The 15983-nt window shown below is 38.7% G+C and overlaps 1 protein-coding gene across 4 annotated transcripts in view; it reads left to right on the top strand.

Annotated features, from left to right (window-relative positions):
• LOC120532735 (leucine zipper putative tumor suppressor 3-like) overlaps positions 1-15983 on the top strand; it is a 112914-nt gene that overhangs the window by 50689 nt on the left and 46242 nt on the right. Inside the window, exon 1 of one of the 4 annotated variants that reach the window (XM_039759059.1) lies at positions 11422-12575. The exons of the other annotated variants lie outside the window; for them this stretch is intronic. The gene's annotated coding sequence lies outside the window, so the exon portion shown is untranslated. Of the gene's footprint in view, positions 1-11421; positions 12576-15983 lie in introns of those variants that run through there. 4 annotated transcript variants of the gene reach the window in all.

Below are 15983 nucleotides of genomic sequence, written 5' to 3'. Positions count from 1 at the left end.
CGTCCACACCTGTTTTGATGGCACCTAACTTTTCTTTGCCTTTCACGGACACAGGCCTGGGCGCCGTGCTGAGCCAAAGCGTCGATGGTGTGGAGCACCCCATCATGTTCCTGAGCGGAAACTGTTGGACGGGAGACCAGGTATGCTGCGGTTTTGGAGGAGAAAGATGGCTATAATCCAAAAGTCCCAAGGTTCAGCAAGTCACCATTAGTGGTGCTCTAGTGTGTTCAGGGTCATAAGGTTTTCCAGTGCCAGGATGCATTCATTCTTTTCATAACTGTACAATAATATTGTTCTCCTAAAATAAACCAATTAGTGTTTAATTAGGCATGTTACCCCTTTTTGCTTGGAATATCTGGAAACATAAAAATTTGTTGGCATTTCCCCTGACAGAGCCCAAACAATAATTTTCTCACAAGCGATTACCATTTAATCAGGTCAGGTCAGGTTGGGGAGCGTGTACTGGTATGGCGTGTTTGTGCACCCACCACACAAAAACTTGGGACCGCAGTTGGCAACCCTCCAGGCAGACACGCAGTCCAGTCCCACCCTCCTGAAATGACCATCTATCTGCCGCAGCCAAGTGTTATGTGGGCCTCCACTTGGCCTGGTCCAGTCACTTGGTTCCTCAACAATGAGGATCCTGCGAGCCAGATTACCCTTTGGGAATTGTGCCACATGGCTGTAGTGCCATAACTGACGCTCCCTCAAAATGCAGGTAATGTGCTTCATTCAGGATTCCATGAGCAACTGCTTGTGCAACACAAAGTCAAACCAGTGGTACCCAAGGAAGAGACACAGTACTGAATGAGTCCAGTCTTCATCTCAGGTCACTGGATAGCGTCCATGTCTCACAATTATATAGAAAAACAGGAAGCACCAGGACTCTAAAGACTTGGATCTTCGTTCTTCTGCAGAGATATCGGGAGCACCATACATCCCTTTCCAGTGACATCATGACCCCCCATGCTCTCCCAGTCCAATATACTAACTTAATAGGAGGAGTCAAAAGACATGAATGTCACTGCCAAGGTAAGTAAACCTCTTCATGAAGACAACACTTTCTCCACTGACAGACACACTACTGATGGCTATGCCCAAGAGGTTGCTCACATCCTCGTGGGTAGACACTGGAGGGTAAAGTACTTGCTAGAGTCGTCCTCAATAGGATCTGTGATCACTTGCTTACCTAAAAGCGACTGGAGCAGTCTGGTTTTACACCTAAGAAATGTACCATTGACTGCATCCTGGCACTGAGAGTTCTCCTCAAGCGCAAACATGAATATTGGTAAAGTTTCTTTGCAGCCTTTGTCGTTTTTTATAAAGCGTTTGATTCAGTTGATCAAAGGGCCCAGTGGGACATCCTGAGAATTTGCAGGATCCCCCCAAAATTGCTGGATATCATGAGCATCTGTTGGTGAAGAGAGATTCACTCATCCTGACCATGTAATAATGAAAACAAAAAAAGCAAGAATGTATAATAAAGAAATGAAAAGCCAAACAATGTAACATGTTAATAAAACTACTACTATTGCAATTAGTAGAAGAAGTAAAACATATTTTACATGAAAGAATTTTTCTTTATTTTTTAAATCTTGGTTTTGTATAGGACGGCACGGTGGCACAGTGGTAGCGCTGCTGCCTCGCCGCTAGGAGACCTGGGTTTGCTTCCCGGGTCCTCCCTGCGTGGAGTTTGCATGTTCTCCCCGTGTCTGCGTGGGTTTCGTCCAAGTGCTCCGGTTTCCTCCCACAGTCCAAAGAGATGCAAGTTAGGTGCATTGGCGATCCTAAATTGTCCCGTGTGTGTGCCCTGCGGTGGGCTGGCGCCCTGCCCGGAGTTTGATTCCTGCCTTGCGCCCTGGGATTGGCTCCAGCAGACCCCTAAGACTCTGTAGATATGATATAGCGGGTTGGATAATGGATGGTTTTGTATATGAGTGCAAAGCTTATTAAATATACATATACCAGTTGTGTATTAAATATTGATTGAATTTCAGATCCAAAATTCTTTGCACACTATAGTCACCTACCCTTAAATTTGCAGATGATACAAAACTAGGTGGATTGGCAGATAATCTAGATTCCATTGCATTGTTACAGCATACAGGCTTGGGCACATCTGCGGCCAATTAAATTTAATGTAAGTAAATGTTACACATAGGAAGTAAAATTGTTACATTTGAATACACAGTGAGAGGTCTGAAAATTGAAAGTACACCATATGAGAAGGGTGGCATAGTGGGTAGCGCTGCTGCCTCGCAGTTAGAAAACCTGTGTTCGCTATCTAAATTGTCCCTAATGTGGTGTGTGTGTGTGTGCGTGCGTGCGCCCTGTGGTGGGTTGGTGCCCTGCCCTGGGTTTGTTCCTGCCTTGTGCCCTGTGTTGGCTGGCATTGGCTCCAGCAGATCCTTGTGACCCTGTAGTTAGGATATAGCGGGTTGGATAATGACTGCTTGACTGACCTTATGAGAGTGATTTAGGAGTCATAGTGGACTCATCTCTATCAGCACCCTTACAGTGTTATGAAGCCATTAAGAAGGTTAACAGAATGTTAGATTATATTGTATAGCACGATGTGTGGAGTACAAGTCCAAGGAGGTTATGCTCAAGCTTTATAATGCACTGGTGAGGTCTCATCAGGAGTACTGTGTACAGTTTTGGTCTCCAGGCTACATAAAAGACATGGAAGCACTAGAAAAAGTCCAGAAGAGTGAATAGGCTGATTCCGGGACTGTAGGGGTTGGGTTATTAGGAAAGATTAAAATAGCTGAGCCTTTTCAGTTAAAGAAAAAGGAGATTAAGAGGTGACATGCTTGAAGTGTTTAAAACTTTGAAGGGAATTGGATAGTTGATTGAGCCTGCTACTTTGAAATAAGCTCAATAAGAACATAGGAACACAGTTGGAAATTTGTTATGGGTGAATTTTACTCAAATATTAGGATGTTTTTCTTCACACAGAGAATCATAGAAACATGGAATAAGTCAACACATTTATGTGTTAGTCACTAGGACTTTAGGGACAGTTACAATTCGACTTGATGTCATTCTGGAGGAATTAAGTGGATAGGACTAGTGAGCTTTGTTGGGCTGAATGGCTTATTCTTGCCTACATTTTTCTAGTTTTCTGAAATGTTCTACAGTCATTGACTTGGTAGGAAAGACAAATTATTCACTCAGTATTGGTTTACATTCTGTGAATTCAAGATTTAAACATACAGAAGCCCACTAACACAACAATGGATACTTACAGTACATTAAATGTTCTGACAGTAAATTCCAGTCGAAATGGCAAAAGGCAAAGCCACCCCTCTTTCGCTCCAAGTGCACCAAACACACAAGTATTTTCAGCAAGTCCTTTCTCTGTTAACTGGAAAGAGGGTCTGCCCTATGCATTACTTTTTCCAAACTGATTAACTTAATTTCATCTGTGTTACTGGAAAATGATGACCAATTTGGTTAAAACTGTTCTAGTCATTTTCTAACTAGATATGCTGTCTTGGGATAATCTGAACATGCTCTACCAAACATTGTGTACTTTAAACTGATGACATGGAATCTAAGCAGTGTACAGAACCCATTAAGAAGGGTAATATGATGTTAATCAAGGGAAATTATGCCTAATCTATATGACACTCTAGTGAGACCTAATCTAGAGTTATGTGTGCAGTTAACATTGGAAACCTGAACTATTTTTTTATTTATTTCAAAGAGCCAGGTATGACATTTTTGTTCATTATATATTGGTGTAACAGTGAATAATATGTAAACATAACAGTGATAATAGAATGCAATTTTATGAATTAGTAGACTATGTTACAAACAGTACTTTTTAATATCTTATAGTTAAAATGTAGCCCAAATAGGCTTGTAGTGGCTAAAAAACGTTCATAGGCAACAGATTCCAATTCAAGTGATGTACAAATGGCATCAATTGACATCTTATTGTTAGTTGTTGGTTGAGAAGAGTCTTTACAACTAACTTCAGTTTACCTGTAGAATTAAAATCTGTTTACGTTTCAAGATAAAATTGTTGGCTACTTAAAAGCATAATGGAGAGCAAGTTTGGAGCTTTGCCAATAAATTATATATTATAGTGTGATTGAAATACTAAGTCATTATAATGTGCAGATAATGCAATCATTAAGTTTGTGTTCATGTACTGTAAATACTTATTATACATCAGTCAGCCTGTCATTTTCCAATCCACTATATCCTAACACAGGGTCATGGGGGTCTGCTTGAGCCAATCCCAGCCAGCACAGGGCGCAAGGCAGGAACAAATCCCAGGCAGGGTGCCAGCCCACCGCAGGACACGCACACACCAATGCACCTAACCTGCATGTCTTTGGACTGTGGGAGGAAACCCAAGCAGACACGGGGAGAACATGCAGACTCCATGCAGGGAGGACCCAGGAAGAGAATCCGGGTCTCCTAACTGCGAGGCAGCAGCGCTACCACTGCACCACCGTGCTGCCCCTTATTCTACATGTGTTCACTCTATTCTTACAGAGAAATGCTTATATAATACCATTCCTCATATTCATTTCTAGACAATTGGCTTTTACTTTTTCCTTTTACGATTTTCTTACGTCAAGCAGCATGAGAATTGAGCTAGTGTAACAGAGGCATATGCCTCAGCTTGTGTGCACATCTCTTTACTGTGTTTTGCTAACTTGTTTGACTAACTTGTTATGAGAATGTGCCTTGCTGTTAGAAGTGGTCGAACGATGAGTAAAAGATGAAAATCTACAAAGTGTACAAGATGAAGTGACTTTCAAGGTAAATTAGAAACAGTTGCACAGAATGCTTCTCTGTTTTAAATTAGTTATTAAGTTATTAAGTTTGGAAACTCTCCAGTGCTTTTTAATAGGAGATTTGAAATATCTCCCTGAAAAAAAATCAACTTTCCTAACAAGTTTCCTTGAAGAGTAAGTTTGCCAAATTTCAACAGTTTTGTTTCACTGGGAGCTAAATTTTGCCAAGTGGACAGACAGATGGATGTTATACAGTAAGTGAATGCATTTATTAAAAAAACAAAAAAAGTAGCAGCACTGGGTAACATCCAGACATGAGCAACTAGGCTAATTCATGACTTCAAGGTTTGAGTTATGAAAAAAAATTAAGGAGTTGAAAGAAGCAGAGATATTAGTGAAATGTTTATAAATTATGAAAGAAATTGGAGTGAAGGATCCCAACTATTACTTTAAGTTAAGTTCTTTAACAAGAATTCTATAAAGGAATGAAAACTTGTTTTTGGGTAGAATTTCCAAAAAACATTAGTTTTTTCTCTTAAAGAGAATCACCGACACAATTTTAGGGACTTCAAAATGTTTAAATGGCAGCTGGACAACTCTTTAAGGGCAGATGTCAACTTTTGTCAAAAGGAGAAGTAGATGATGGCACACGGTGACAAAACCAACTGTTATGTTTTAGTTGGACTCTCGTTGCTAGAAGAAAAGTTAGCTTCATTGGTTTGACCATGATTTCCTGCGCTCGTGTGAGTAGCAAGGCGCAAACAACAGCAAAAATGGCACTGACATCTTGCGGGAGAACAAAGTGAATGCATAAAGCAAACTACTGCGTGGATGACGTTTTGCCTATTATCTCTGAACTGGACTATGACTTGTTGGACTCCGATTTTGATACAAGTGATCGAAAATGAATGTGAGGTTCTAGCTTTGGTTGATTGGCTCCCAGCTAATCATGGTGTTCAACAGGCTCATGTAGCTGATACGCCTACGGCAATGTTCGCCAGGCAGGAGTGCCACTTGACGATGATAAGAGGTAGAAACCAGATTGCAATGCACTGCGACCATGATCACTGCTGCTGCAGTATCAACCACGTGAAGCCAGCTTGGCAGCAAGCCTGCCGCACATTCTTGTCAAACTGGCTGCCACAGCATGCAGCAACAGATGTTTTATGTTGATTTCTGTGTGACACCATTGCCTTTCAGAATCTGTTTTTTGGAAAAAATATTCTGCCCTCAAAGAGTTAAGAATTATTGCCGCAAGGGCTCATAGATACGTTTTACATGCTATCTCAGCCTGTTAAAATAATTTCACTTAAATGATGCAAGAGAATGAAATGGAAGTGGGTAAAAGCTACTGTTTAATGAAAACTCCCAGCAACCATAGTTAGAAACACCTATTCACATCAGCATCACCTGTTTGATTAAAGACCGAGTTTAATATTTTTCAAGTTGAAAGAATTTTTTCACAATAAAAATTGTCATGGGAATTTGTGCTCTTAGAAGAAGCATTATTTGTGTAAATAAGAAAAATATTTCACCTGTTATTAAGGTTTAAAACTGAGTTTACAAGGCCTAGGTGTAAAATAAACCTTAAAAAAAGGATTACCAAGTCTTATCAAATTCATCCACTTTGAAGCGGCATAGGTTTGAATTTCAGAAAACAGGCCAACTGTGTTTCTAAGGTAGGTTTATGGAAACAAAAGAAATTGGAAGTAATGCATTTTATTATAGACTTCTAACACTATTGTCCTGAAGTACCAGTCTGTTCACTTGTGTGTTCACAGTGAACATCATGAGTAAAGTTTTAATGTAAATGAAGAAGTGAAATAGCACAAAATCAAGGAAGGTTCTGAAGTTATTCAGTGTGGTGAAAAATAGCGCTGTACAGTATTATTAATAAATTGTTATCTTCTGCCAGGACAGTTGCTCTTATGTAGGGTGACACAGTGGTACTATTGCTTCATGGATCTGGTGTCCTGAGTTTGAATGTCATGCCTGGTCATTGTCCATGTGGTGTTTGCATATTCTCACTGAGTGAGTGTGAACTTTCTTACCACATCCCTAAAGACATACCGGTTAGGTGAAGTGGCCATTTCAGATTAATGTGAATGGAAATCTGGATGCTTATGGGTGTTTGGGAGTGGGTGTAAATAATAACTTGTTTACCTAACTTCTGAAGAAAATCTTACAATAAGCAAGGGTCAGCTCCAGAACAAATTTAGTAGTAGGGGCTTTGATTTTGCTGGGTATGGGGGAGGCAGGGTGCTCGATTATAATAAAAAATAAACACTACAAAGAAGTTACCATTCAGAAGAACAAAGGGTAATAAAATATAATAAATACAACAATAAATATAGGCATGCAAATTCTAACCCTTCAATAGCTTAACTTACCACTGCATGCAGTTAACAAGGCTTAGTATTTGGGAGCAAAACACCACCAACAACAATATGTATTTAAATAGCACATTTTCATACAACAATGTAGATCAAAGTGTACAAGACGACTAAGAAAAAATACAAAAAAGAAAGACAATTAAGATAAGGCAATAGTACTAAAGAATAAGTAACAACAAAACAAGGTAAGATCAAATGGCCGGGACGACAGAAAAAGCAAAACAAAAAAAAAATTCCAGTTAGGTTGAAGAAAAAAAAACCAAAATATACAGGGGTTCTGAGGCCAAAGGACCATCCAGCTCCCACTGGACAAAGGCTTTTACTAAGTTAAAACACAGATATAACAGAGGCAAATATTAAAGCATTGAACTTACCAGTAGGAGAGTTTAACTTGGCGAGAATAGTTCTAGGAGTCATGATCAAAATCATAGTCCACTGCAGTTCAGAAAAACTGTTACTTTTTGGCGAAAAGTAATTGTTATTTGGTTGATTTTCTTATGTACAAAAAAATCTTATAAACAGAAGAAATTCGTTTTTTGAGAAATCGTATTGGTGGCAAACTTGTCAGAAAGGGGTTCTTGGCCACCCTATTGTGGCGCAGACTTTCCTAACCACTCAGGTCATATTCAAAACAAACAGCAGTTGCACCATCCATGAAATAAGCTACAGGAAATCACATCCTGGTGGGTGAACGTATGCTTCTGAGTGAGACAGGCAGTAAGACGTGGCAAAGAGCCAAACGTCTTTAAAAATGACAGTATAAATACAGTATATTTTTTTTTCTGAAAATGACTTGAATATGCTGTTTTACAATATCTGTACAATTTCAAGATACACATCAATACTTGAGGAAATTCTTGGTTTCAAGATGAGCATGCTCAATAACTGCCAAAGCTTTTGTTTTCAAGTGTGGATTGACCTCCACATAGATACCATTTTATATCACAAAAACAGGCACAGTTTTTTAATATATAAAAATGCTGTGCTTAAGAACATGGATTCCTGTGGCAAATTAATCAGTGCTATGATTATGATAAAGCCTCTACTTGAATATTAATAAAATTATCCTTTCAGGGTTCTCCATTGCCAGATGACCTCTCTGCAATATGCCACTTCTTGGATTTGATGTAGTTAGCATAACTACAGATCAGAAAACGTTTATAAAAGATGTGGTTCATATCAGACATCCATGCTGACAAGCAGTTCTTCAGTAGTCATTGTCACTGGTACTCCATAATCCAAATAAGAACCTTTTGAATTAATAGCGACAGAGTCCCTAAAGCAGCATTTAGTATATGCTATTCTGCTAGAGTAAGACTGCTTGAAGATTTTTTACCAAAAATTAAAATGCAAGTTAATCTCTTAGAATCCAACTCCAAGCAGAATTCTGACATAGTGTTAAAGGTGTTGCCTCACAGTTCCATGAGATTAAATTAAACTGCCAGCCCAGTCACTGTTTGTGTAGTTGATATTCGAACCACAGACAGCCCTAATGAACAGTAGTTTAGCAGGCAGCAAAGATGTAGGGACTTTGTATTAACCAAAAGACAACTTTTTTGTAGTCTTGTTACATTGTTCAACTCATTACATTTTTGTTACACATCAAATTAATTCCTTTCCTACTAGATTATCTTCTTTTTCACTTTCTTACCATTTGAGCACTATGTTTCTAACAAAAGTCTTTGTAATTCAGGCACTTCTTTGTTAGCACTGTTATCTTTTGTAGTGTAGTTGTGATGACATCACATGGCCTTAAAACCGTGGCACCATGGAGAATGTCAGCAGTTAGTGGAAAATCTGGATACAAACTGATGGTGATGAAGTCTCAACGAGTCAAACATATACCACATGCTGTACGTCTGGAGACAACCAGAAGTGATATTTGGCTTAAATGTGGGTGAGAACAATTATAGGGAACATGGAGTATGACATTTCTAAAGATATCTAAAGGCTCATGAAGGCTGAGCTCAGAGTAAGGATGGTGATTTAAGTAGCAAAGAGTAATGGTGTTCTTGTTATCTTGTTCTGACTGGTAGCAAGCTTCTGGTTACAATAGATAAACCATTTCTGGCTAAAAATAAAAAAACAAGAACAAATTCCATATGTAAAAAGTAAATATAACCTATTGCACAAATTCATATACGAGTATGTATATATGTATTACTACTCATTTTTAATTAATAACCAGAAGAATTCAAGCTATGTAGTTATTAGTGATAGTACATATAGGAACAAATGCAAATGTGTTTATGGATGCTAATGTACTTCAGACTATTATAGTGAATGCAAACAAATTTTGCATTTTTTTGTCTGATTCATGTATGATTAAATTATGTTTTGGTGAAGTTTCTAGTTTTCAGGGCCATACGATTGATCCATTAGTGAAAATCATTTTTCCTTAGGTTGTCTGCAAATAGCCAAGAACTTCTTGTCAGTCAGTCAGCAAGGGATGTGTAAGTTTATATATATATATTTCTGATAAAAATGTAGAGATTTTCTGATCAAAAAATGCAGCCTATGGATGAGCACAAAATTTCAAAAAAGATTAAAGAACTCCTGCTAATTTTTTGTAAAATGCAGATTGTGTTCCCCTGTTTGCCTGATGGGATGATTTGCCTATTTTTGCACTTGACAAAGCACACTATACATTCACCAGACCTTTAAACTGAACCCTAGCATTACTCTTAGGATGCTTCCTAGGACTACTTTGGGGTCACAGAATGCCCACCTCCGTTTTATTCTGGGCAATGGAAACACTGCACTCCTGAGTCTCCCATGCTACTTTAAGGACGTTGCAGACATTTCAGTTACCAGCATACTCTTTACAATATGCAGCACAATTCTACTGCTTCTGTGGGAACCTTTTACTGCCGTCTGCTATCTTTGAAAATGTCTGCTAGCCTTCTGGTGTCCTTTTTTAGTGATTCCTGGACATCACCTGCAGTTGCTGGGTTAACTGCTCCATCTGTTTTGTGTGGTATAGTTCTTAGTTCATCAGTGTGGATTTCTTCTTCAATGAAGGCTCTTGTAGAACACTTTCCCTTTCTCCTGACACTTTTTGCCACTCAGGCAACCTATATAAGGTGGCTTTTACGTTGTTAGTTTTGACATGAGGTTCTGGCCAAGGCTTCTATACTATCAAACCTATATCCAGTTTTTCTCTTTAATGAGTTATGACTTGTCCTTGGGCATTGAGGGATTTTTTAATCCCACAGACCTAAAATCTGGTAAGAGTTATTGCTTCTAAACTCAAATGAAGCTTTTGAGTGCACATGTCTTCTTCTTTTTTTGAAGTTTATATTACTTGAACTCCGCTGTTAGCCTATGTATCAGCCGTGTAGGTGGTCAGCCCTTTGCCATGTTGCCTTTGTTAATAGTTTCTGAAAGTGCGGTTCTGTATTTATAATCAAGTTATCTTGTTTTAGAGTTTGAGTATTTTACAAAGGCTCCTATAGCCAGTTTACCCCTAGTTGCATTTTATTTTCCAGTATAGTGTATTTTCTCATAGATTCTCTTCTTTAAAATGACCTGATTTTTCTCTGCTCACTTTCACTACTATTTTGTTATGTATGAAACAATGTTGACTTGTAATTTGAACTGGTTTTCAACCAAGCACTTCATTTTTTATTCTTCTTACTGCACATCTAGTTTTAATCTATTGTGGGAATTCAAACATTGTTGTAGCCTTTTAAAGTAGTTTTAATCTGAATTCAAATCCTGGCTTGATCTCTGTATGTGTGTAGTTTTCATTATTGTTGTGTGAATTTTTCTCTTACTGCAAATTTCTCCTCACATCTGAAGGATATGCTCGATTAGGTTAAGTGGTGTCTCTCTTTTCGCTTCTTATAAATCACTGTAGCTCTCTTAGCAATTACCTGGCCAGGGTTCACACATCTATGAGTAAATCTCACCTTTAGATCATCTAAAATTTGCCTTCAGTGTCTCCATGCTACTGTTAGAGTTTGGTATGTACTGTAGTGGCGTGTATCTGCACTCTGTGCAACTCTCTTATTACTGCATTACAATCACTTATTTTTAACTGCCTTCTATGTACCTGAATCTAATACATTTTGCCATGTTCTTTAAGTTCCAAAGTGACAAGTCAATATTTTGTGAAATTTTCTGTTTACACAGAGCATGTACAGCCAGCTTCTGTAGTGCAGAGTTCAATGAAGACTGGGTGTCAGGTAGCAAAGAATCGTGTACTGCTAACCAATCAGATTACACTCTGGGGCTGGCTGCTCTGTTGTGTGTAATATTAGCAGGTTGCCTGAGAGACCTTTAGAGACAGGAGTGAAAAAGAAAGGCCGCCATAAATGAAGTAAATTCACCTGAGCAAAGAGCAGTTAAAGTAAGTAAAACCGGCTAGAACAAATGGCAAGTTAGTGGCTGAACACTGTGGCCCACCTTGAAACAGACTGCAAAACAGGCTACAAATGGAGAGAGGTGCACCTCACCTGTAAAGTCATCCGGACTTAAAAAGAAGAAAAGAGTTGCAGCTCAGCTTACACCCAGATGGAACAGAGTTGAATTTCTGCTGAACTAAAAAAGATTTCATGCGAAGGGAGGGCGGATGTTACAGCTCACAACTGGACACAATGGCAAGAAGACGTTCTGAGCTCGGTGACAATACACATCAGCCTAACACACGACAGAAAGCTAAACCTCAGCTGTAGAAACTATTGACCATGAAGTGAAAGTGAAGGGTGCAGCTGACCTGAGAATGCACCCAAGTTCATATCAAGGCATGCATTACAAGCACCTGAGCACGGATTGAGGAAGAAAGTCATCAACCACCTAAAAACACTCTCAAGCACAAACCGAAGAAGAGAGCTGCCACCCATTTGCAAGCATTGTGCGGCCACGGCTTTCCTGAAAACACAAGAAAGTGATATGGCAGGAGTTTGGGATGGAGGAAAAGGACGCTTTTGGTGTGATTTGATCTCCAGTCAGGCAGAGACAAAAATGGCTTCACTCCAACAGGTGGCTGTTTAATCAGTTTTACTATGGTATGAAGCTATGAAGGTAAAAACATGCCTTGGGCAAAAATAAGAAAAGGCACAATCTGAAGGCATTTGCTTGGAACTACTTTCAGTTCCTTCTCATACTGAGTACTTAAACATTAAGTAAATGCTTTCAATGTATGCCAACTAAACATAAATAAAAAGATCTTAATTTCTAGGTATTTCTTGTAGGAATAAGATGAGTAATACCTGTATGCCAATATAAGCTATGCACGTGAGCCTGAAGGCTTTGAACTTTGATCGTAGGACATAAGGAAGCACCTATCTTCACTACTCCTCACATACATTTTCTTCATAATTGTCAACAGCGGAAGAAGTTCCATTTTTTTCCATTTTCATTATTTTTCTCCAAACTACAAGATTCAGCTGAAGTCATCTATCTCCAATTTGCCTCACACAATCAGGTAAAATATTACTTTTTACCTTACTTCACTACATGAATTAATGCTTTTTCTCCAATTTGCAGTACCAGCACAGGCTCCTACTAGACATCCATGAAGAATACTGGATGCCTTTCGTTTTACATGCCTACAGTCCTGACATTTTATTCTGCCTTCTTGCTCAACAGTGCCGTGCCTTAGGCTTGAGCCCAATCCCTCTGTTCAACAGTGGTACTCTACAATACTCTATCATTCACTTATTCAGTTAGGGTTCATTATCATTTATGTCACCAAACAAGTGTTGAATCACAAAGTACTATTACAATTTAAATTTCAATATTCCTCTTCTCGAAGTTTCTGTTCTTCTTTTAACCATTTCTTTGAGAATCTGTAAAGTGAAGGCCAGGTAGTATTATTTGCTTGGACACAGCTTAATATCTCTCCATTCACAGAGCTGTCTATCACAATTTGCTTACACTGAAAACAGGACCAGAGTTCCAAGTAACAAGGTAGTTCAGTATGTAATGAATTACAAGGAAACAAACTGGTAGAGCATGAGAGTAAATTTGACAGTACAAGAAACTCAGTCAAACAATAAAGCTACAAGCTAATGGAAATTACAAGGAAATAAATATAAAGTCAAAGTCAAGTCAAAGTGAACTTTATTGTCATCTCAACCATATACAAGTATACAGATAGACGAAATTGCGAAGCTCAGGGTCCACAGTGTAACAACATGATGTGCAAATGGTAAATTAAAAATAGAATAAAAATTTAAAATTAAAACACAAACAAGACAAGACATTGTGCAAAGATAGGACAAAGAAGTAGCAGCAATATTGATGTGTAAGATATGTAATATAATAAATAAAGAAATAAAGAAATAATAGATATAGATAATACAGAAATTATCAGTGTATGATAATAGTTGTTTAAGACGTGTGTAAACAATGACAAGTCAGAATGTTTCATAGCATAAGGATATCAAGAGTGTCAAAATCCTTAGAGGTCAGTATGAGATTTTCAGTTCTTTTCTACATGCACACTCATCTTTGCAGGACAGTGGTTTTCATGTATAAAAGTTCTGTTTTTAGTGGTGGTTGAGGCCGTGTGGAAGGTCCCAGGGGGCAGCCTGGTGTTAAGGAGTCTAACAGCTTGGGGGTAAAAACTCTCCTGCAGCCTGGCAGATTTGGCTTTGATGCTGCAGTATCTTCTCTTGGATGCTGCAAAATGTTCTCTTAAACAAGTTTGCATAAGTAAAGATGAACTGAGAATATAAAATAATACACCCCTTGATATGTTTCCTTTTTTACAGGAATTGATGGACCCAATTGTACTATCTTGTTAGCAGAAATTAGCAAGTAATTCTAGTTCTCATAATTTGATAAAATCTTGATCTCTGCATTGTCTGTCTAATTTGTTTCACCAGTTTAATTTACACTCACTTTGTTTAAACCATTGTCGGGCAACCGGTGCGCTGCGCCGTGGAATTTTCTAGGGGCGCCGCGAAAACTTTTGTAAAATATTTAAAATTGCTAGTTTTTCTGAACTTTTGGTTGATTAAAAAGATAATCCATCCATTTTCTAACCCGCTGAATCCGAATACAGGGTCACGGGGGTCTGCTGGAGCCAATTCCAGCCAACACAGGGCACAAGGCAGGAACCAATCCCAGGCAGGGTGCCCACCCACCGCAGGACACACACAAACACACCCACGGGCCAATTTAGAATCGCCAATCCACCTAACCTACATGTCTTTGGATTGTGGGAGGAAACCCACGCAGACACCGGGAGAACATGCAAACTCCACGCAGGGAGGACCCGGGAAGCGAACCCGGGTCTCCTAACTGCGAGGCAGCAACGCTACCACTGCGCCACCGCGCCGCCCACTAAAAAGATAATGTTTAAAAAATATATATTTTATGTTGGAAAAACAGATGACGGAACACTTACGGAAATGAAGTCTAAGAAATGTGAGAGACTTCAAATGATCGACAAGGAAATGCGCGTCAGTCTATCGAAAATTGATCCTCGCATCAATCTCATATGTGCTGAAAAACAATCTCAATGTTCACATTAATTAAATTTAAGATTTATCCTTTGATTCCTTTATTAATAAAATGTCTTTCAAACTTGTAAAATTAACTGTTTTTATTGGGGATTGCCCATGGATTGTGTCGTCACCACTTTATTTATGGGCAGTCCCTCAGGTGCGCCGTGAAAGAAAATTTTTGGACTTAGTGCGCCGCAACTCAATAAAGGTTGCCTTTCACTGGTTTAAACTATAAAATGGTTGTAAATAATAAATAACTTCTTAAGCCTATTATTATAGGTGCCAGGTTATAGTTTAATGTGTCATATTAATGGTTAAGTTTTTATTACTACAGTTATACATGATTGAGGGGTAACATGAGGTAGCTTCCTCCAGCCTGCTTGTTTGCGCAGCAAAGATAAGAGGACTTCTAAAGACTGTGGCCTCAGCTTCTTTCACAGTACAAACATACATGTAGGCCTACTCTAGTGGAAAGTGAGGAAATTACATCATGAAGGAGTTCAGTTTGGTGTATCATTATACAATATGGTGAAGATAGAGGGCAGATGATGTTGTGATCAAAGTCCCAAGATCAGTGGAAAACACCATGGTAGATATTGAGTACAATACTGCCATCTATAGGTGTTGCCTACAATGTTATGAAAACAATCATTTTTGTTACCCAGTGCTGTTCAGTGCTCTGTGAAGTGTTCTTCATGCCTAGTAGATGTCATGTGCAATTTAAGTAGTTTGGATGGGATCATATAGTGGACCTTGCTGAAGCAGGATTTTCCTTCTGTAAATTACAAAAGTAGTTGGATGTAAAGTGTCTGTAGATCATCTGTGATGGTGTCAATGAGAAGAGGAGGGTACATAACAGCTATAGCTGTGGTCCGAGGCAGCCCAGGCGTATGTATGCATGTCAATACATGTCAGTGCGTTAGTAAGGAAACACTTGCAGACCAAACATCTACAGTGGCAGGCACTGTTGCACCAGAAATGTCCAAATGCAATTTTTATGCTTTGCATTCATATTTAATTTTTTAGTCACATTTTTTAGCTTATTTAATTTTATTTTGTATCTGGTGATAGGTTTTTGGTGTTGATGAACCAAATTTTGATACTAATTTTTTCATTAAAATAATTTTATAATGCTTAGTTATTTATTGTGTCTTTTTCTGGCTGCCATTGTGCAAATTCTGTTGCCAGAACATAGCTCCCTTTAGCTAGGGATATGTTTGCGGAGGATGTGACATCTGACATCATTGGTAATGCAACAGATTTAAAAGTTAGCGCAGGCAGCCATCTTTCATCCAAATTTGCAGATAGCACAAAAGAAATCTATGTGCATTATTGTTAGCGTTCTTGTTTGGCGTTTCAGATTCTTTTTCCATTTCTTA

Source organism: Polypterus senegalus, chromosome 7, assembly GCF_016835505.1.
Source record: "Polypterus senegalus isolate Bchr_013 chromosome 7, ASM1683550v1, whole genome shotgun sequence".
Taxonomy (NCBI): domain Eukaryota; kingdom Metazoa; phylum Chordata; class Cladistia; order Polypteriformes; family Polypteridae; genus Polypterus; species Polypterus senegalus.
This window is presented reverse-complemented; position numbering and strand designations above follow the sequence as displayed.